This window comes from Protopterus annectens, chromosome 3.part1 (assembly GCF_019279795.1).
Source record: "Protopterus annectens isolate FY-2018-M chromosome 3.part1, PAN1.0, whole genome shotgun sequence".
Lineage (NCBI taxonomy): Eukaryota > Metazoa > Chordata > Ceratodontiformes > Protopteridae > Protopterus > Protopterus annectens.
Genome location: NC_056732.1, coordinates 1,437,874,153 through 1,437,898,329, shown reverse-complemented (window position 1 = coordinate 1,437,898,329; position 24,177 = coordinate 1,437,874,153). Strand labels below are relative to the sequence as shown.

At 38.4% G+C, this 24,177-nt stretch overlaps 1 protein-coding gene across 1 annotated transcript in view; it reads right to left on the bottom strand.

The window, feature by feature from the left end:
• The window catches only part of ITGA8 (integrin subunit alpha 8), a 1,841,490-nt gene that overhangs the window by 974,892 nt on the left and 842,421 nt on the right, over nucleotides 1–24,177 (bottom strand). The window lies entirely within an intron of this gene.

Sequence of the window (24,177 nt, the reverse complement as noted above, 5' to 3'; positions counted from 1 at the left end):
ACACATTAAAATGCATCTATAGCGTACTTTTGACATACATTGTCATGCAGGTTATTGCAGTTGCAGAACAAAAGTATCTAATTCTAAACAGACACCCTGATCTGCTTTACTTGTGGTAGTCAGAGGTTAGGGAGAGACAGACTGTATATACACAGCTCCATCCTCCCAGATGATGGTCCTGGAGTAAGATTTTTGCTAACACACTCACATACACACACACACACACACACACACACACACACACACACACACACACACACACACACACACACACACACACCAAGGATGGGTGATCCAACACTGGCTGTTTGCCCATCTGGTTCCTCCAGCTCCTGAGACACGTTGACACTTTTTGTTTATCAGTAATCTGAGACATAGATAGGTCTTTTTGTATGAGAAGACACAATTAAATTAATGATCTGTTTCTCTTTTTAAAACCACCTTAAAATAATCCTTTAGAAAACCTGAAAGACCAGTTGATTATGCAACTGTTAAAAACGGCTAGATAAAAAAAAGCCATGCCACTGAATTCTATGCATGTGAACATGCTTTCTTAAATTTAGTCTTTCATTTGAACAGCTCATGTCAACTCTTAAGTGTATTACCAAACAATAGACACAAACACGCGGGCCACTTATTCATGATCGGTAACATGTAACTATTTTTCAATTTGTCAAAACTGTTATAAAAGACGATTGCACCATTATCCTGGGAAGATCTAAATGCAGACTGACTCAAGACAATCTACACATCTTTAGACAATTTGTCTTTTACGCTTCTTATATGTTAAATATTCTGTTGACTATTAATATTCAGAGACAAGGTCACAAACAGTAAGTCCCAGAGGTATGGCTAGTAAAATCAAACAGGAAGTGAAGAAAGAACTTGCTGAATTAACAAAGAGTTCATAAGGACGTGACTGATTGACCACATTCAGATCTCCTTCTGGGAATCAAAATAAAGATTTCAATGCTTTGAAAAGCAATGCATATGACTTTATCTGTATGTAGCCTTTCTGCAACAGATAACATTATATAAACAAAAAAAAAATGTCACGGTAATTGGAAAAGATCCAACAGTGTTCTTTGTTTGATATTTTGATTAATGGATTGTTTCCCGAAAGAGCAGAAGCCTAGGAAAAGTTCCACAAAAAACATGTAAGAAAAACAAAGCAGGGCATTCCATGATCAGCATAATATGATACATTTTATTTATTTATTTTACATTTGTTGACCGGGCTAGTCTAACTGGATATATGTCCATTTTCAGTAGAGGCCCGGGGAGATAAGCTCCATGAAAAACAAAAAACAACAAATAACAACAACAGTCATATATACAATGCACATTACAGGTTAACAGAATTCTCAGAGACGGCAGAAATCATAACAGTGCAAAATGCAGGTACAATACAACATACAGGTATAGTACATAATATAAAAAGAAGGCAGCTTATTGTATAATTATATTAATAATGAGTTTTATTTTATTTTATTTATTTTACATTTGTTGTCTGGGCTAGTCTAACTGGATACATGTCCATTTTCAGTAGAGGCCCGGGGAGATAATCTCCAACATTAAGGCAATGTAACAGGACTACAAATAAAAATAAAATAAACTGTAAATAGTACATTATTACAAAGAATTAATGCAAGCTCCAATATAAGGTAATGTAACAGGATTACAAATAAATGTAAAATTGTGAACAGTAAATTATTACAAAGAATAAATGCAGTTCATAGCTAAAGAGTGTCTATTAACGAACTAAAGTAGCTTCAAATAGCAGACAGATAAAAAAAAAACAATAATGGTAAGGAATAAAAAGAATTAAGATCAAAGAATGATTGGGTTAGCAAAGAAGTAACAAACAAGATTAGAGAAGGAAAAGTTAGGGTGTTGAGTCAGTAGTATTATGAGCCGTATATACAAGAGGAATAATGATTGGCAATATTTGGACAAGAAAAAAAGAGTGGAGGGGTGAAAGGTATCATCTAGTTGTTATGTTAGACAAGGTTTACGTGAAATGTTGTAGGTAGCATAAGTATTAAAGACATAGAAGAGTATCAGGAAGTGTGAAATGTCATAGGTAGCATAGGAGTTAACATTGACGTAGAACAATATCAGTAGGTGGAGAGTGATTACAGAAAAAAGAAGAGTAAGTTTAATGAAGTTAGAAGGAAATAAAAAAACTACATTATTGACTATGAATGAATAGGATGTGATTGTTCTCTAGTGGGTAGTAGAGGGGGGAAAGGAAATATGAAATATGAAATACTGAAGGAGATTTCAATTTTGTTGAGGCTATTCTTAAATAGATTAGCAAAAATGGGTGAGGCACAGAGGAGTGTAGAGATTAGATGAGTGTGAGCAATAATTGTTCTGGCTGTAGGTGAAAGGAAGGGTTTAATCCTGTATAGAGAGCCAAGTTTTTTTGTTGACAGTTTTTATAGTATTGTTGATATGCATGTCAAAGTTAAGGTTGTTGTCAATGGTGATACCAAGTAGTTTGGTAGTTGGGTCTGGTGATATAAAGGTACCATTAGTGGATGTAACTGATAAATCTATTGGAGAGGACTTATGAGTAGGATTAAAAAGGAGGAGTTTAGTTTTTTGGGGGTTCAAGAGAAGGCAACGCTGTGTAAACCATTGTTCAACTGTGTTAAATGCTTTTTGGGTAAGGGAGTGAAGTTCAGAAGTGGATGTGGCTGAGCATATAAGTGTGGAATCATCTGCGTATTGTATGCATGTAGCTTGGGTGATTGCTAGATGAAGGTCATTAATAAATACGAAGAAAAGGAGGGGTCCTAATATGGACCCTTGAGGGACACCAAGGTTAACGGGGAGGAGGGTAGATAGAATGTTGTGCCAAAGCACCACCTGTTGTCTGTTATCTAAGTAGGACTGGAACCATTTTATAGTGAGTACATCTAGTGACAGGGATTTGAGGATATTTATAAGTATTTGGTGATTTACCATATTGAATGCCGTGGACAGATCGATAAATAGTGCAGAGGAAAGCATACTGTAGTTACGTTTTTCATTAATACAATCAGTAAAGGAAAGGAGGGCAGTGGTAGTGCTGTGGGAAGGTCTTAAACCATGCTGACAGCTGGAAACTAAGTTATTTTGGATTAGGTGGTCTAGAAATTGCCTATGGATGCATTTCTCTATGATCTTTGCCAAAGGAGAAAGTAGGGCTATGGGACAGTAGTTGGAGAATTCAGTGGAGTTTCTACCTTTATGAAGGGGGATAATATGGGAGACTTTCCAGATGCTAGGGATGTGACCTTCACTAATAGTTATGTTGATCAGAATGGAAATGGGACAGGTGATGGATTTGGCAGATTTCTGTAGATATTCAGCAGGTAGTTGGTCTGTTGAAGGAGTGCATGGTTTCAGTTTTTGGATAAGGGTAAGAATATATGTTGTTGGGACTGGTTGGAAGAGATGGGCGGGGTTGTGTTAGAGGAAGATATAGTGAAGTTATTAGGTGATAGCTGACTGGGTAGTGTTTGAATGGTGTCGGTGAAAAAGGTATTGAAGGCATTGGCAGTATGCTTGGGATTCTCCTGGTCTGTGTCTTGTGGGTTAGGTGTAATAGATTGACCTGGGTGTAGTAGTTGGTTAATGCTTGCCCAGAATTGTTATGGTTTATTATGGTTAGCCTGCTGGAATTGTAGGTAGTAGTTTCTTTTATCGCACAGTGTAGCTTTCTTAGTGTCATTAATTAGCTGTCTGAAGTTTTGCTGGTCTACGGGCTTTTTAGTCATTCGCCATTTTGCTCAGTATTTATTTCGGAGCTGGATTTTCTGTTTGGTTTCTTTTGAAAGCCATGGGGCGGATTTAGTCTTATTTCTAATAGAACAGGTTGGTGCATGGTGGTCTAGAGTGGCTAGGAATTTAGAATTAAAGTATTTAATAACTTCTTCCAATGGGAGGTATTTTAAGGGAGACCAGTCGCATGCTCTTAGTTCACTTTGGAAGAGATCAGGGTTAAAGTTCTTCTTGGACCTAAGTTTCCTGAAAGTGGTTGGAATGGAAGCATTGGTCTTATGCCTGATGATGTAGGTAAGTGAGTGGTCACTTATGTCATCAGGGAGGGTTCCAGATTCATATATCTGGGAATGGTTATTTATGAGAATCCAATCTAAAGTACTTACTTTCTGTTTAGGTTTGTTTATCCTGGTGGGGGAGGTAATGGTTTGAAACAAAACAAATAGGTTAATGTGGGTGGTAGGGTGGCTGCTGGTACAGCAATTCCAATCAATGTTAATATCACCTAGGATTATGGTTTCTTGGGGCAGGTGTTGAGATAGCCAGCAGAGGATAGTTTCTAAGGTGGCATTGTTATTACCAGGAGATAGATAGATACAGATAATATGGATGGATATGGCAGTGTTGAGTTGAAGTTTGGAAATAAGAATTTCTGCATTGGAATCTTGAGGTGGTTTACAGTCATATGTGGTTATCTGTAACCCTGATTTAAATAGAATAGCTATTCCCCTGCCCTTCTTGGCTGCATGGTCACGTCTCAGGATATTATATCCGGGTGGGATGATTTCATTGTCTATAGTTACAGGTTTTAGCCAGGTTTCTGTTAAACAAAGAATGTCAAAGGAGTAGACTTCCAAGAGAGCATGGAGATGAGCTACTTTGTTATTAATGCTACGTATATTGAGATGAGCTACAAGGAGCGAGTTAGGTGGTTGAGTAAGGGAAAGAATATTGGATTGATTGGGGTTATGGAGTTGTGTGGTAGGAGTTGTTGTTGGTCTGGGTTTGGGTGTATGTCTCCATCTTTTAATGAGAGGAATTGTATTAGAAAGCTTGGATTTGGGAATCTACTGTTTAGGAGTAGAGATTTTCTGGAATTGAGAGTATTATATGTAATGTGGAGTATTCTATGATATTTTGCTAGTAGATAGCTGGGAGTAGATGTTATGTTAACATGGTTATAGGTTATACATATAATTAGATTATAAAATTAGTAAAGTATGTAATTACAAAATCAGCTCTGCAGAGGAAAAGTTACAATGCTTTATGAGCAGTATAAAAAAAGTTTAACTCCTTGACATGGAAGGAGGCCAAATGTAGTATGAAGTAAGGTGATAGATAGGAATATCTTTTAGAACAAAATAAAGGAAGATCTACATATACATGTACCTATTTAACTGGAAGCAACTGTATGTGCTAAAAAGAATCACTAGTATATCATTAGGCCAGATTATCCACCCACAATCTTTCGTCTTTACTTCTTTTGGTAAGTTGGTAGGTCTCTCAGACCATTTACTACTATGTTCAGCGTAGTTGTGCTGCTGTAGCCAAGCAAAGAGATTAAAATGCACATTGATTGGCAGTTAGCACAAGACCGGTAAGGCTGTGAGCTTTTAACAAGATTCTTCTTGTAGTCTAGGATTTCATTCCTTCAGCTTCTATTTGCCCCTTGTGAACAAAACAAGCCACTTAACAAGACAGTGGTCTGGGGAAATTGGTCTAGGCTTTTCAAAGGATTCCTGAACTACATGGCTAATAATTGTCTATGAATGTTCCAAAAATGGAGTATGAGAATATTTACTGAGTAAAATATATCTATGTCAGTAACTGAGCCCATTGAAATGACCCAGAAAACCCCAGGACTGTAAACAGGTCCTGTAAGTTGAGGGGACAAGTCCCATCTATATATAAGTGATTACTAGGGGATTGATAAAACAGGATCAGTGAGCTGGGCCCTCATTAAAGCGCTCTGTTGACTTCTCTTTATACATTGCGGCTTTTAATGAGATAATAGTTTCAATATATTTTCTTGATTCTCTTCTTTACTTTTTTGGGCAGTTTTTTTTTAATAAAAAGCTTCATAAGCTTTTTATTAAACAATTACCCAAAAAAAATGTACATTCTGCAGTTGGAACACTACCACAGGGAAGTGTGTGCTGTGTCCATAGACTTTAATGGGGCACTCCGGCACATGCACGGCGGTGTACCTATTAAAGTCTGTGGATGCAACAAATGCTTTTCCTATGCCTACATCACTATCACTAAGGTAACTTGTTTTCCCTCAGTGACATCAATGCAAGGAAAAATAGATTTTAAAATTATTTTTATACATACATAAGATGATAAAAATGTTTCCTGATGGAGGAAGGTACTGTTCTTGAGTTTCTGCAATGTGTGTTGTAGTACTAAGGTACATTTCAGAATGTTAGCAAATCACTTTGAATCCAGCTCAACCAGTTGTATGATAACCTAAAAATGCAATGACTGTGAAATGTAATGTACATCTCATACTTAAAAGGAGTGTGCATAGTATAACTTCCAGAAGGATTTTATGGCACTGGTATTTTGTAACTAATTCATGTTTTCACTATAGTAATTTCATGAGCTACGAGCAAGGTAACCCAAAGCGGTAACCTTAAATTTGCAGTTAGAAAAAAAAACAGTCCAGAATATATAGCCCAGGATACAACTTTGTGAAAACAGTCCGTCTAAGGTTATTAGATACAGCATTTATATTATTTTTGTATTATTATTTTTATTGATTAGCTAAAGAAAAGAAAAAAAAACTATAAGAACTACAGATATCTTTCAATTAGTAGTATGCATGCATTCCTTGGAAATTTGCACTGGAAATATTTGAACCTTATAGGCCATGCCCTATGTGTTAACTCAAAGAAAAAATAAATGATCTGGGAAGAAGCAGTGCAATGTCCAAATGTGCTACTGGTAGTTGACAAGTTGGGATGGTGGCTTAATGGCTAAGGTGTTTGCCTTACAAACACAAGGTGCAGGGTTTGAGTCTCACAAAGGATAATTGGCTAGGCTTAAAATGTCTCGCAAGGGCAGTTAGCTTAGCACTAAACTGTGAACCTATATGTTGGGTGGCACAGTGGTGCAGCAGTTTGCATTGTTGCCTCACAGCATGAGGTTCTCCTGTTTGATTCTCAGTTGGGGTGCCTTCTGTAGGGAATCTCCATTTCCTCCCTGCATTCATATGGGTTTCCTCCCACATTACAAAGATGTGTCTGCAGTGTTTCTCCCTGGGCCTCTGCTGAAAATGGGTTCATTCCAAGTTGGACTTTCCAGTAAACAAAAATAAAATATATGTAGTCCTTTTAGCTGAAGTAATGAGATGTTACTAAACTTTTCCTGCATGATAGTCTCTTGCAGGACATGTGGTTCTCATAGAGCATTCCCTCACTCTGATCTATTATCTCAAAGATGGAGACTGGTCAGTTTTTACACAGGCCACCTTAACTAATCAGTGAGCATCTTATTAAGAAGAAGTTACCAAATATAAAGATCTAGGTATCTTGACTGACTCACTTTTCTCTTTTGAAACTCATGTTAAGTCAATTTGTAGAAGAGCTTTAAGACTGTAAAGAATGATATTAAAGAATTTCGCAATCAGGGATGCTATTCGTCTGTTGAAATTATACAAAGTTTATGTGAGATGTATCCTTGAATATAACAGAGCATTTTACACCTAAAGCATGAAACAACTAAACTAACTTGAATAGGTGCAAAGATTTGTATTACAAACTCAGGTGTTCACAACTTGGACTACAGACTTTACATTACAGGTACTTCAGGGCAGATTAATATTTATATATAAAGTATTTAACGAGAAATTCCTTCAGCTGTATTTGGCTTTAGAGGTGTATAATAGTTCATGGCATGCAAACATCATAACTGAAAAATGTTTACAGAGCTAAGTAACAGAAAGGTAAAAATCATGTATATTACTTATGGAACAGAGCACTCAAAGAACAAGCTACCTGAAGACATGAGAAATGCTAATATTCTAGAAATGCTTAAGAGAATTTGTGAGAAATGGGCAGGAGATACGGAGTTTGGTTCATCTATTACAGAGAGAGTGTTCCTTGATGGCCATTAGACCTTAGACAGTGTTCCTTGATGGCCATTAGACATGAGACAGTGTTCCTTGATGGCCATTTGACCTGAGACAGTGTTACTTGATGACCATTAGACCTTAGACAGTGCTCCTTGATGGCCATTAGACCTGAGACAGTGTTCCTTGATGGCCATTAAACCTGAAACAGTGTTCCTTGATGACCATTAGACCTGAGACAGTGTTCCTTGATGGCCGTTAAACCTGAAACAGTGTTCCTTGATGACTATTAGACCTTAGACAAAGCTCCTTGATGGCCATTAGACCTGATACAGTGTTCCTTGATGGCCATTAGTCATTAGACAGTGTTCCTTGATGGCCATTAGACCTGATACAGTGTTCCTTGATGGCCATTAGTCATTAGACAGTGTTCCTTGATGGGCCATTAGACCTGAGACAGTGTTCCTTGATGACCATTAGACCTTAGACAGTGTTCCTTGTTGGCCATTAAACCTGAGACAGTGTTCCTTGATGGCCATTAGACCTTAGACAGTGTTCCTTGATGGCCATTAGACCGTAGACGGTGCTCCTTGATGGCCATTAGACCTGAGACAGTGTTCCTTGATGGCCATTAAACCTGAGACAGTGCTCCTTGATGACCACTAGACCTTAGACGGTGTTCCTTGATGGCCATTAGACCTGAGACAGTGTTCCTTGATGGCTATTGGACCTGATCACTTCCCCTGTACTTAAGCAGACTAATGGTCTGATGCAAAGCAGTTGATTCCTTCATTCCTTTAGCACGGTAAAGTACAGCTGGATGATTTGTGAAAACCTTTAAATGGTAGCTTCATGTAGGGAGTGTGGCTGATCAAAGGTAGGTATTCACACTTAGCATGGTGCTGATGTGCTGGTTAATGGATGAAGGCGGCTGACAGCACTGGAGTTACTAGGTGTGGAGTAAGGCTATCAGAGTACTAACCTACAGAGTAACTGATCTTACAGGATGGAATTGCTATCACACAGAATAATTGTAAAAGATAACATGCAGGTCACACATGTATAAGAACTTATAGTTATTTGTAGGTAATTACCTGGTTTGCACACCAGAGGACAATTGAGGAGACTAGCTCAAACTCCCAGTTACCCCTAAGTACTACTTGGTTTAGTGACTTGATCAAGATTACACAGCAAGCAAATGAGGGCTAAGAGAATCAAACCCTATATCATAGGATACTACAGCTTACAGCCTTAACAACTACTACAAAATTAGTCTAAGTGGATGGTGTGGGAATAGAATCCACAACCTTCTGCACCAAAAGTAAATGTACTACATGTTGAGCTACCAACAAGGCATCAAAAAACTATTCAGTCATGAAGGGATTTGAATCAGCTCTGTCCAGTTACATTATACCTAGCACTTCCTTAACAAGGTGAGCCATAGCAGGAATCACTGACCCATTCTGTCTGTTGTATGTATGTCTACAGTCTACTAACGAAGTATAACATTTATTGCTGGATCATTTTGCAGTAAGGACTTATACATTTCAGTCACTCCAAATGCTACTGATATAACACGCAAGCATACCTGCACACATGACATGCAGACACACATACACAGACACACGCAAGCACACACACACACACACACACACACACACACACACACACACACACACACACACACACACACACACACACACACTGAAATATACACTTTGAAAGATCTGAGCTCCAGGCCAACATTGTCTGCCCAGTTCTAGCTTTCTGGATAAGCTGTTAATCGCAGTAATCATGCGTAAATATAATCATGCTGTGTTGAATATTTCCACTGTATGTGAAGTAGTTATTATATTGTTCTGTATGCTTACCACTCTGGAGAAATATGAATTTGCATTACTCCATCAGTTTACCATAAACCTGGGTTCACATTTTCTTCCTTATAGTTTTTATGAAATGTTTCTATCTAGAATCAGATGAATTAGTCATTCCTTTTTCCTCATAAAAAACAATTATACATGTTGCCTATACTGCAATATAGGTGACGTATAATTGTTTCTTTATGTATTACTTTTATGAATGTATTTTACATTGTGAATTTTATTTTGTTTGTGTGATCAAGTGATATTATTGGTGGACTGTGTCATGTGGTCTTTTTAATTGTAATTAATTGAGTTAATTGTTGTTTATGCACTGAACAAAAGCTATGCCTGAAAGCTTTGCTGAAGTTAGTTGCTTATTAAACTATTTTTTCGGGATGTTTCTCAGCATGAGGTCTTTGTTTTTTTGGATTTATCATATAGTTGAGGCTGAGTTTACCGCTATATTGTTCTCTTTTCACTGTGATAATAGAACCAAGAGCCTTCTGATTTTCCTGAATTAAGTGTTGAGAAGTTGTTGGAAATGCACTATTTCTCAACCAATTGTCAAACCAGACTAAAAAAAACAAACTCCTTTCTAAACATTCTTATGAGTCATATGGGGGAGGGGCATGTTTTATCTCAATGAAGTGAGTTTCACTGTGTGTGTGTGTGTGTGTGTGTGTGTGTGTGTGTGTGTGTGTGTGTGTGTGTGTGTGTGTGTGTATGCATTTGTACATGTGGGTAAAGAAGCGTGAAAATTGAATTCCTGTTATGTGTGCTTTACAATTGGTTGGACTGCTGTCATACTACAAAATAGAAAAACGCGGAGACCTGGAAATGCTTGGTGGACTGCTGTCGCACTGCAGAAAGGATTATTCTATGTGTTAGGATATTATTTTCAAAAGATAAAAAAACGGAGACCTGGAAATGTTTTTGGTAAATTATTTATTTTACTTAAACTTTAAAACATACCTTAAAGTACTATAAAAACTATAATGTATGAAACTGTATGAACAGACTTCTAAAGTTAGTGGTATAATGGAGGCTGAAAGTAGTAGTGTCGGTAAATGGCATACCCTAACCGAAAGATTCATTTCTCAAATGGTACAGTGATATTCCTACCTAAACTAAGTGTTTTGTGAAAAAAACATTGCCTGTGTCATTTGGTATATATTATTGGTACCATTAACACATCGGGAAGCGTATTACCACAACAACCAAAATCTGGCTGCGATAATACGTAAGAACCAAAAAACATTATAAAATAAGTGTTTTATATAATTGATACTCCTTATGTCTAGATAGTTTGACAAATAAAGAAATATTTCTATATTAAACAAAAGTGATTAATACTAAAACAAAACAAGATAAGAGGAAAATGTGATTGTAAAAAATGATCAGCAAGGAAATATATACAAATGAATAGTTTCACATACATAAATATTCAGCATTTTTTGACAGTGAACAAAGAGGCATTAAACTTAATTTTCCATTCTACTCTTGTTACTGGCTTTCAAGTTTTATGTGAACCATGACAAAATAAATCCATTCCTTTGAATGTGATGCTGGAGAAATATGTCCCCATGATAGGTGTTGGGAGTCTTGCCTTCAGAAAGATGAATTGTACCTGCTAATAATGAATTGATAAGATGAATTTGACTGTTAAAAATTAGTTGATATTATTCATGATTATAGTTCCACAGAATAGTCTTCATTAGTACAAACCATGAGCAATCAATGGGTTTTGTAAATTAAGTCATCTTTGTTTAAAAATGACTTGGGCTTGCTTAGGTTCTTTGTTACCTCTTCTTCTCATTTTCTGAGCCATACACTTGACTTAACATTCATTCTTACAGCTCCAGATTCAGTACTAGGTGACTTAGGCAGTTGCCTATGGCCCAATGGCTGGGGCGGGGGGGGGGGGACCACAGCATTTACTTTTTTAATTAAAAAAATGCATGTGTTCTTTAAGGGTATTCTTCTTTAAGAATGCCCTCTATGTCTGTGTGTCCCTGCTTGTATTACCTGTTACTTGTTTCTTCATTTCTGCATTCTGCACAAGGAATTTAAATACAAGACAAGATTTTCTTGTTGCCTGGAAATATGTGTGTTTGAAAGTCCCTGATTAGGGGTGGCAGGTTAGTTAATTGGCTCAGGCTCAAACCCTGTACCTTGGTTACCAGAGACAAAAGCCTGAATCCTCTATACCAGCTACCATTGATTCAAAAAATTGCGAGTTTCAGTGCATTTTCAAGGAACTGAGTTTCAGTGCATTTTCAAGGAATTGAATTTCAGTGTATTTTCAGTGCATTTTCAATGAATTGTGAGCTTCAGTGCACTTTAAAGGAATTATGAGCTTCAGTGCATTTTCAAGGAATTCTGAGCTTCAAGGAAAGAAACGTTTACTGCTGCTTATGCTTAGTCTGTTTTCAATGTGCAACTTTTTGTTTAGCAAATAGTCATTATAATTGCACTACAGAATTTGAAAGCAATGTTAGTAGAACAACAGATAGCATACTTGCTTTTGATGCACTAGGCTGTGGTTTCTACTCCTACAGGATGTAGATGGATTGCTTATACTGTATCTTACTTTAAGGGTGTGTGGGTGCTGCAGTCCTGAGTGTGTCCTTCTTTGAATGAGATGCCTAATAACAATATACCTGTTGTAGGTTTGCCATACATTCCCTATTGCAATATTACCACCGTACCATTTTTTAATGTAACATAGGCAATTTATTCTTCAAGGGCAGCAAGCACTGAATGTATATATATTCTGCCGTGGTGGTACGGCGGTAGCATTGTTACCTCACAGCAAGAGGTTCTCCCATTCAATTCTCAGCTTGGCTTGAGAGTGCCTTCTGTGTGGAATCTGCATGTACTCCCTGTGGTTGGGTAGTGTTCGAAAGACATGCGTGCATAAATGGGCATGCCTTCGTTGAAGGTTGGGCGTCGAGCTGGCACCTTGGCGCTTCATAAAAATCTACTGCCAATCATTAGTGGACCAGAGTTCCTCTGTGGCAACCCCTTACTGGGAAAAAGCCAAAAGACAAACAACAACAATATATATATATATATATATATATATATATATATATATATAAATATATACATATATATATATATATATATATATATATATATATATATATATATATATATATATATATATATATATATACATACATATATATATATATATATATATATATATATATATATACATGTATACAACACACTGAAATAAAAGTTTCATTCTAGCAGCAATCTCTTTATTAGTTACAGATTTCTTTAATGTGGAATTATTCAGATGACTTTTACTTCTGCAAAGATTGTGCATATTGACTGATATTGGTGGATAGTAACAGCAGATGTTTGAATGGCCATTTATGGTTGAAATGTTCTAAAATGGGCAGTGTTGTCATTATTGGTTCATATGTTTTGTTTCATTGCTTACTGAAAAAAAATGTTCAAAATTACAAATTTAAAACACACTCTAACAAGTGGTGCTGTATTACACAATGAATATAATTTAATACAATCAGAAAGGTGAATCAAAGAACACATATATGATTGCATTGTCCTAAAAATGTGTGCAAAGAGCCTATGATTTTAAAACAGCTGAAAGATAAACTTTATCCATCACTGGCCAGGTGCATTTTCTTTGAATGGGGGCTTCACTGCCATTTGAATGAATGTGAATTTCAAGTGCATTGAAGTTTACTATAAATGCTAACTAAGTCTGTTTTCATTGTGAAACTGTATGTTTTTAGCAAATGATTATCAGTTTTTGTGCTATAAAATTTGAAATAAAAGTTTGAATTAAATCCAAACATATGTAATCAATGTAGAAGTAAAGAAGAAAACAGAAAGCACACTGACAGGTGTGAACAGTGTTTATGGTAAATGGGGAGAAATAGCCAAGTAATGAGACACTGGAATGGCTGTCAGGGAGGGTCTGCTATATGTTGGGGGGGCTGATCCATTACTCTGCCTAGAGCCCTATTTGACCATGATCTGGCCCTGCATGATTATGGTCATGATAACATACTTGGTGGTAGAACAAGTTACTTCATCTGATTGTTCCACTCCCATGTTTGGTTCACTACTGACATACCCCAGATGGTCTCCCTGACCAACTGCTGGTACAGAGCAGAGGTTTTAATCCACATAACCTAGACTCTCTAAATGCTGTGCTTCACCAATACTTTCAGGAGTACAGTGGTGGAAATGCAGAGGAGCTGAGTGGTGCCAATTGTAGGGCACTCATTGTGACTCTTACACTTTAGGCCTTGACCATGAATACATAGTACACTTTAGACCATTTGAGCCATTATCTGACTTTGAAATGAGGACTATGTGCAAGTTGGAGTACAGGTAAAGTCACTTCAAGATACGTCTGCACTGAATAATCTTTGCTCATTTTGCCCCCGCTGAGATCTCTCAAAGAAGGCTATGTATTTGTCACAAGGGATCTCTGAACAGACAAGTCAATAACATCCTCCTTTTTTATGTGACTAGGAAGCCACAGTGATAACCACCTAGAAGGCTTTTTCTTTGCCTGAATTTGATATGGGCAATGATTTTTTGTCACCAAGCTACCTTGATCTGGATAGGTTTAGCACACACTGCACCAAAAGGGCATAGGGTCAGTCCCACATAACTTCAACCATCTTCAAGTTGGTATGACATCCTACTAACTAGTTATGATGATTTTAGCTCCCTTGTTTCTTCCATGTGCAAACTACCTGTGATAAGAGTATTACATTTTTAGGCTGATTTTGACTTGTCAAAATTAAGAAGGATTAATCTTGGTCTAAACTGTTGCTGTCTTTACTGAGTCTTCGTTACTATCATCCCCACCCCCGAATAAACAAGTCTTAGATATAATGGGTCATAGATTTTGTTCAGCTGTTTACAATCTTAGTGCAGCATCACTGGTGCACTCCTGAATGGGTTTGACGCCTACATCTCTGGATCTACAAACGCACTAGTCTTATGGGTGACGCTTTCTGCTTCTCTCTTTGTTACTTTTGAAGGACCTCAGGTTCCTCATTAGGCTCAGCATTATTCATTATCTATTCTTCTCCTCAGAGAGGTCATTCAAAGAAGAGGTATATACTGGCAAAGTTATGTTGATAGCATGCAGCTCTTCCTCACCTGCCTTCAGGAGTCTGTGTCTAACAGGAGCAATCTAGCTGATGACCTAGAGCATTCCATGACTGGATGATAGACAATCATATGAATTTCTATACCTCAAAAGACAGTGGCTATAGCCACACATGGCACTAAGAGGCATTTGTCTTCTCCATTTCAGTACACTGCAGCCCTGAACCTTAATGCAGTATTTTAACACCAGCACAAGCACCAGCACTTTGTGATCTTCACTGGCTTCCAAATTCCATGGTCATATTTAAAGCTCCAGCTACAGTCTAACTGTCCTTGTACAGCTTGTGTCTCTCTACTTATGATATCTTCAAGGTTGTTAGCAGCTGCTTCATTTTCTATGTTTGGCCACCTAGAAACGTCTGTGGCATGATGCCTGTGGCATTTCTGCCTTTACTTATCAATGTTACCTTATGTAGTTGAGGGATATAAAAACCTAAAAGCATCTAAAAAACATGTCAAACATAGACAATTAGAGATCGACTTATTACTAAATAAAGGCTATAAAATCATGCATAAATAAATAAATAAGTGGTTTTCTTGAAAATTAAGAATATCATAGAAGGATAACAGGATCATTGGAGATTACTAGGTTATCAAACCTAGCCATTTCATCCCAAGGTAATACCATAGAAATGTTAGTTAATACCCAGGATTGCATTTAGTAATGGCTGCCCATGTCCAGGAGGTTTGTGGGTACTATTCCTGTTAAGAATTTATGGTGCCCCATCCACTCATCCAGGTTCTTCTTGAACAGTGCCATAGAGGTACTCTGTTTCACATGAATAGGTAGCCTAATCCAAAGAGGCGAGAGTCATTGGGAGATAAATCTGTCCCTCCAGCATGTATTATTTACGTCACAGGCCATATTTAGGTCCCTGGAATAGGTAGCCCTAGTCCTCTTTGATTTACGAACATGCAGCAAGTTCATTAGGTTTGGGTCTGAGATTGCTCTGTAGGTCAGGCATAAGTCTCCCGTAAGAAGTCTATACGATACAGAGTATAGTGACAGGGACTTTAGTCAGTCTGTGTATGGCATGTGCTAGAGTCCCTTGATCTTTTTAGTTAGAAACCTCTGAGGTATCTGCAATTGCTGTAGGTGCTTTGTATGGTACATGCCAAGTGGGGCATTATACACAGTTATGGGCTGGAATAGTGCTGAGTATAGAAAGGTTATAACCTCTTTTGCTCTCTAAGGTGATGCCTATACTAATCAAGTATGCTACGTAGATAGCTTTCCTTACTATAGTAAACACATGGTGGTGAAAGTTAAGGTCGCAGTCAACTTGTGGTCCCTCCCAGGTCCCTTACCACTTCGTGGGTACTTAGGATATTGTTGTTGACTTGATAATGTGAAGGGAAATTGTTTTTGCTAAAGGGAATGATGATGCATTTCTTTGCATTCAGTTTAAGACCGTGACTAAGACACCAGTCGCTGCTTAGTGTTAGATCCTCATGGAGTATATTGACATGATTTAGGGATTCAATAATTGCACCAGTTTTGCAGTCGTCTGCAAACTTGGTCAGCCACAACCGCTTAGTTCTGACCTGAACTTCTGAGAAATATATACCAAACAGTAGGGAGCCCAGCACTGACCCCTGTGGCACCACACTGGTAATAGGTCTGCTAGCTGATGTGGAGTCACCCACTTTGATAGTGTGTGACTGGTTTGTGAGCCAGTTGGCAAACCATCTTATAATGACAGGGCATACATTCAGTTTGCTAAGTTGTAAATTTGTAATTCCCCAGGTCTATTGTTAAGCCACCTTTGTGGAGGCGAATAACTGTTGCTGTTCTCCATTCTGCAGGAACAAAACCTGTGGTTAGACTATGATTGAAAAGGGTACTTAGTGGTGATGCTAGTTCATGTTTTAGCCTGTTTAGAAGACAGCCTGGGATGCTGTCTCATCCCATAGAGGCTGTGTTTTTTGCCTTGGATAAGACTTTGCTGACCTGTTCTTTAGATATGTGGAGTGGAGGGGGGGGGGGGGTTAGCGGAAAAGTTTGTGATAGGTTAGCAGGGGATACAAAAGTGAATTTTTTGCCAAAACTATCCACTAGCAGGTTCACTATCTCTGTGGGGTCAGTGTGTGTGATACTGTTGGTCATTAGTTCTGCACATGCTTGGGCCCTACCTTTTAGGCTACATACGTAGCTGTAAAAGGCCTTATCATTACTCTTGGATGTGCTTGCTAAGTTTTTTTCAAAGAAGCCCTTAGAGGATTTGACAAGTTGTTTTATTTGCCTGTTGAGGCTGAGAAGGGCACATTTCCATTGTTGGGGGCTTTCCTTTGTTATCTCGGACAGCAATTTTTTGCATTTATTATAAGGTTTGTTGATGCTGAATGTCCACCATGGTGGCTTGTTTTTACTTGGGGCTCTGGCTTTGATTCTTTCTGGTATAGCCGAGTCTATACACTTGTGTAAGTGATTGTACAGGGCTGTAGTGTAAGCTTCTGTGTAGCTACTACTTCCAGCTGTGGGTGGGACTTGGAATGCATTTATACCTTTGCCTAGGAGGGTATAGTTTGCCTTGGTGAAGTTTTTTAGTCTGATTTCACCCTTTGTGAGTTCTGGTGTTAGTGTCAGCTCAATGGTGACTGATTTGTCATCAGATTTAACTAATGAGGGTCCAACAGCTGCACTAGTGCATCTGTTTGACATGTTAGTGAGGACCAGATCTAGTACATTTGCTCCTTTTGTCAGGGTATGGACAATTTTTTGCAGTGCATTTGAGTTAACAAAGTCAAGGAACTTTTGTGCTAGTGAGTTAGGGCTAGCGCAGATTTCCCAGTTGATGGTGGGATAATTGAAATTCCCCATAACCAGTGTTCAGTAATATTTGGATTGTCTCCAGTTTGGTCAAGTAGGCTTCATGGGCATCATGACCCATGAAGGGGGATCTATAACTGGCTATGACTTGAATGGGGGTCTTACCTACCATAACCTGAACTTGGAGTAATTCCATGGAGTTGTCCAGTTTAACTAGACAGGAGGTGAAATTATCTCTAACATTTTGTAGTCTGAAGGTGTGGAAGGCATTGTAGCCTTCCAAGGCCAGGGATACTCTCTGAGATCTTGAACCAGGTTTCTGTGACTGCACAGATGTCTACATCTTCCAGTGATAGAAGTGTTCCAGGGTGTGCAGTTTTTGGTTAAGCTCCTAGAGTTTAGCAGCATGACCTTTATTTTGTTACGATTGGCAAATTTCATGTTGGTAAGTTTGTTTTGAAGACCTTGCCTAAAAAAGACACTATGGGGGAAGCAAGATCCTTTGCCAGCAGCCAAAAGCCTAGAGATGCCAGGTGCAAACTATCTCTGGCAAAGCAGCGAGGTTTGTCGACCATGGCTTCACAGGCTGACAGGAACTGGATCTCCTTTGAATGACACCAAAAACTAAGTTAATTATTAAAATCAGTAATTTATTGTTTATAATGTGGCATCATTCTAAGTGAAGGCTGTATACTGCTCAAGGCCAGGGACATACTTGCTTGGGACATGTACTCAGAGAACTCAATCATGTCTCTCTTCATATTGTCCAATGAGGTAGGTCTCAGGTCATTCACTCCAACATGAATTATGACAGGGTCATAATGGTACTTGTTGCTGATATACCTGAGTGCATGCATGATCTGATGAATCCTGGCACTAGACAGGCAGCTGAATGTAACTTTCTCTGTGTCCAACCTGGTGAGTGGGACATCCATGTGTCTCACTACTGAGTCTCCGATGATTAGAAAATTTGTTTTTTGAGTGTTATGTCTTATGGGCTTGGTAGGTGTGACACTGGTGTTGCTATTTCTCATGGGTGCCATGGGAACTATGTTAGATATAGCAGTCTTGTGTTTTGGAGATCTCTGGTATCTCGGTAAGTTTTTTAAGAGAACTTCCGCATATGTTGATTTTTGTGTTAGATGCATACTATGTGTAAGTGTAGCGGAACTATGTGCATGTGTAGTGGTGGGTGGGTTGACAACCTCTTCCACGTTACTGTTTTGAGTGTGAGAGTGAATTATTAGTAGAGGGTTGTCAGTGTACATGACACAATTGCTACACTGCCTCAAGAGACCCAAGTCAACAAGGTTGGCAAGGGAAACAAGGGTGGTCCAACTGTCCATAATGCTAGGTTGAAGACTGTTATCACTATTGGGGGCTTTTCAGGATCTATCAAGAGGGAGCTCAGTGGATGGATATTTCTGCCTGGGTTTTTGTTGGTAGTTTTTTAATAGGTTTGAGCTCACTAGCAGTATTTTTTACCAGGAAAGTATTAAGGATGAGGGCTACACTAATGTGCTACAGCTGTATCTAGGGGAAATACTGTTGAATTAATCTGTCCAGCTATGGCCCACAATTGTGTAGCAGTCTGTGGTGCTGTGCAATGTACAAATGAGGAGAAATCTGCTGAAATGGAAGGCTTAAATACCAGGAGCTAAAACTTGAAAAAGCTTTAAAAAAGGTTCAAAAGGACCAATGAGGATGATTACTCCAAGCCCTATATCAACCACCCTTCACCAGACAGGTTACAATCAGCACAATCCTCTCACAAGAGTGCAGAAAGGCCCCTTCCAATCCAAGATGGCCTGGAAAACATGCTCAGAACAAACAGACATTAGAACCAGACCCATATATAGCAAGCCTGTATCTGGACAATGCTACAGCTACTAACTGGGGGGGTACTTGTGCTATTGGGCTGCAGGACTGCAGCCCTCCCCCCACTGTAAAACAAAAAGAAAATAAAAAAATAAAAACAAAAATGCATCATGGAACATCATGCATGTGCACTTGTGGTATTTCCGGACTGCTGATGAACCAGTCTGGAGCATGCACACAGAATCCAGACTGTTTCACTAGCAGTCCGGATTAAGAAGACAAACATTCAGCAGCATATCCCAGAAGTCTATGCAGTTAAAAATGCATAGACTGGACGGAGATTGGACTGCAACATCCACAGGCTGGGTGGAATCCAGCTTGCTCTCACGAGAAGAACTTCCTCTGCATGGGTATTTGGATGCAACATCCACATTGCAGGAAGGAATATCTCAGTGCAGGCTTTACAGAAGAACTGGTCTACTGACTTGGAAGGAAGGAATACTTGGGTTTACTGACTTTGGATGTTCGGACTGCAACATCCGCATCAGCAGGCTTTACAGAAGAACTGCAGGAAAGAATACATAAAGTGTGTGTGTGTGTGTGTGTGTGTGTGTGTGTGTGTGTGTGTGTGTGTGTGTGTGTGTGTGTGTAATGCCCCAGTTGCTATATGGTGGTGGGTAGGGAATCAGGCTTGAACCCTGTACCTTGGGCCCAGGTGGCAAGAGCCTGAATTCCCTACCCTCCACCATTTGTAAAACATTTGCAGATTTTTGCCTCATATTTGTTCTGTTCTGCTCCTCATAAAATCTGTGGTTTCTGTATTTTTGTCTTTACATAGTCAGTAGTGCAGTGGTGCAGTGGTTGCATTGTTGCCTGAGAGCTACATGTTCTCTGGTTTGATTCTTGGCTGGGGTGCCTTCTGTGTGGAGTCTGCATGTCCTCCCTGAGTTTGTGTGGGTGTGCTCTGGTGTCCTCCCATCTTACAAAGACATGTGTCTGGAGTGTTTCTCCCTGGGCCTCTGCTGAAAATTGGCTTTTGTTCCAAGTCAGACTTTCCTGGTTAACAAATGTGAAATAAATAAAAATGATAATCATTTGAATTTCAAACTTCATATTCTTAAGAAAGTACATGGTAACACAAAACCTTTTATTCTAGCAAGATGGATATTTGAAATGTCTCTATTTTTGGGACTGTATTCCCCCATTATTGGCTTCATCCAGGTTTTTTGTGCTAAGAGGATGACAGCTATGGTGAGAACTGAATTCACTAAATGGTAACCATTTAAGTTTCAGTCTTCATCTCTTTCACAAAACAGCAGATCTGGCAAAGTGGTATGTTGATCTGACTGTTTTGCACAGGGTCCTGGGTTCAAGTCTTGGCACTGAAATGTATGTTGGTAACACAGCATTTTATTCTAGCAACTTTCCAATATTATACAAGCAATGTTTAAAATGTGTCCCTGGTTTTTGGCTTTTGTTCCCCCCTCCAATAAATTTTGGCATTTTCCAGATTTCTTGTGCTGCAAAGTTCAGAGATACAGCTGAGTGTTGAGTAGATTTTACAAGGAGCTGCGAGATGTAGGGGAGCAAATGTTTAGTGCTGCTTATGCTAAGTCTGCTTGCATTGTTAATAGCACAACAGGCAGTGTACTTGCTTTAGATGCAAAAAGATGTGGGCTCTACTCCCACAGTAGGTAGATGAATTGCTGATACTTTACTGTATTGCAAAGGGGGTGGATGCTGCAGTCTTTTTTGGTGAAGATACCTAGTAACTATGAACCTGTTATCAGTTTGCCATCCATTCCCTATTGCAATATTACTAGCTTAGCATTTGTTAGTGTAAGATAGGCAATTTATTCCTCAAGGGCAACAGGCACTTTATTTGTAGATGAAACAATGAAATATAAAGTTGTTTGCTAGCAGCAACTTCTTCATTAGTTACAGATCTCTTTAATGTGGAATTATTTAGATGAATTTTACTTTTTCAGAGATTGTGCATATTTACTGATACTGGTGGACTGTAGAAGTTTGAGTAGACTTTTATGATGGAAATGTTCTGAATTGGACAGTTTTGTCATTACTGGTGTATGCGTTTTGTTTCACTGTTTACTGGAAAAATGTTCAAAACAATAAATTTAAAATGCCCTCTAAAACTGTACTGTATTGTACAAGGAATATAATTTAATACAATCAGAAAGGTGTATACTGCTGCGGTGGTACGGCAGTAGTGCTATTACCTCACAGCAAGAGGTTCTCCCGTTCGATTCTCGGCTGGGCTTGGGAGTGCCTTCTGTGTGGAGTCTGCATGTCCACCCCGTGGCTGGGTAGCATTCGAAAGACATGCGTGCGTAAATGGGTGTGCCTTTGTTGAAGGTTGTGCGTCGAGCTGGCACCTCGGCGTTTTGTAAAAAACTCTACTGCCAATCATTAGTGGACCGCAGTTCCGCTGTGGCGACCCATTACTGGGAAAAGCCAAAAGACAAACAACAACAACAACAATCAGGAAGGTGTATCAAAGAGCATGCTTTTGTTTTGTGTGCAAGGGGCCTGTGATTTCAAAACATCCCAAAGTTAATCTTTATCTGCCACTGGCAAAATGTATTTTCTTTGAATGTGGGTTTCAATGCTGTTTCAATGAATGTGAGTTTCAAGGGCAGAGAAGTTTTAATGCTAAGTCTGTTTTCATTGTGAAACTGCATTGCTTTGTTTAGCAGATATCTATTAGTGTTTTAGCTGTAAAATGCAAAATAAATCTTTCAAATGAAGTCCAAATCATCGCAGAAGTAAAGCAGTATACACATTAGTGTTTATAGTAAATGGGGTTTAATAGCCAAGTAATGGTTCATTGGAATGGCTGCAGGGGGAGGAGCAATTCGACCATGATTTTGTGAGGGGGGAAGGGCAGCAAACTCAATGACAGCCCCGGCTGAACTATACCTCTCAACTGTCCAGGTTTTTGCAGAATGAATAGATTTTTGCTTCTTATTTTTTGGCTTGTTTCTCATAAAATGTGTGGGTTTCTGGCAAATCATTTAGGAATTAAGTCACTAAATAATGACAGACACTGAGTTTCAGACTTCATAACCTTCAGAAAAATGCATTCTAAAGCAAGACCTGTTATTCTATCAACTGTCTCAGTTTATACAAGAGCAATTTTTAGTACTGTTTGTATGTTACCCCAATATATTTGGCCTTGTCCAGATTTCCTGCATTAACAGGTTGAGAGGTACGTGCAAATAAATTGCTTTATAGAATTAGGCATATCCAAATCTCTCAACTGTCCCTGATTTTGGCTCAAAATATTGCTCTTACCCTAATAATCCCTCCACAAAATGGCAGTTTTGGAAGAAAATGTGAAGGGTTTACAATTAATAAATAACTGTAATAATCAGAGTTAAGGATTACTTTTATGTCAGAAATGCATGTAGATTCTTTTATTTTGTCAGCTGCTCAGGTTAGCAGTACTAATTTTAAAAAGTGTCCCTTCTTTGACAGGTCTCCAGCTGTATTGTGTGGCTATTTTATATTTTTGCATCACATTTTTGGTCCATTTTTCATAAAATTGTGTTTTTTTTGGAAAATTTGTGGCAAATCATTAAAAACTGAAGTTAGAAAATAATGACAGACATTTGAGTTTCAGATTTCATAACCTTCAGAAAATTCATACTAATACAAGACCTACTATTCTATTATCTTTCTAAGTTTATAAGAGCAATATTTACAAACTGTCCTTATTTTGGGGCCTTTGTCCCACTTCTGTGTATGGCTTTGTCTAGATTTCTTACTCTGAGGTTGAGAGGTATGACAAATGTGTCAGGGCCATCACAGTCAGTCAGAGACATTTCAAATTGTGACATACTTGTTGCACCCCACTCCCCTATGCAGTGACTCTGGATGTGTCCAAGCAAGGCAAGGAGCAGTTATGCAGTGTAAATGTGCAGAGTATCCCCCATCCAATGTAGACACAAGTACTACAGTGGCTTTTCATCTGTCCTTGATTTTGCAGAATGTTCTGGTTTCTGTCATATTTTTATACTGTTGATTTATGCTTATTATTATTCAGAAAGTGCCTGTTGCTCTTTGTTTAAATAGCAATGCTTTAATGACCATCAGGTAAGCTTGTCTGAGATTGTAAGATGCAAGTAAGCTTTAATAAGCATACTGTAAAAGGACTGCCAACATTGAAAGCCTTTCTGTTGTTGCCATGCAGAGAATACTTACATAACTAGATAACGTATAAGCCTTGGGTATTGAAATGCATATGACAGTATTTGTAATAAAGCACGGGATTATATTATTTTAAAAAGCTCATTACATTTGTTGGAGACTTGCAGTCATCTTTGCAGGCTTTACCTGTCAACTAAACAGAATGCCAATCTATCTTGTGTGGTCCATAACCTGTGCAGTAATCCTTTAAGCAATGTATCTTGAGCTTGTTTCTTTTCTCATTTGTTTACTTTGATCATGTTTTCCCCATGAAACAAGAAGATAGTGTTGTCAGGCAGCAGGTCTTTTTTGGATAATAAACATTTTTACAAGTGGGGGTATCACAGAGATTGCTACTTTCAGCATGTTGCTTAGTACTTTAATAAAGCTGAATATAAATTATAATTAGAACTGCAGTGCAAGGAGAAGTGGTTTGAGTTGAGTGCTGCTTGTTTTTCTTATACTTGATTTTGACTGGCATTCCAGTAATGTATTTAAAAAGTAATTTATTT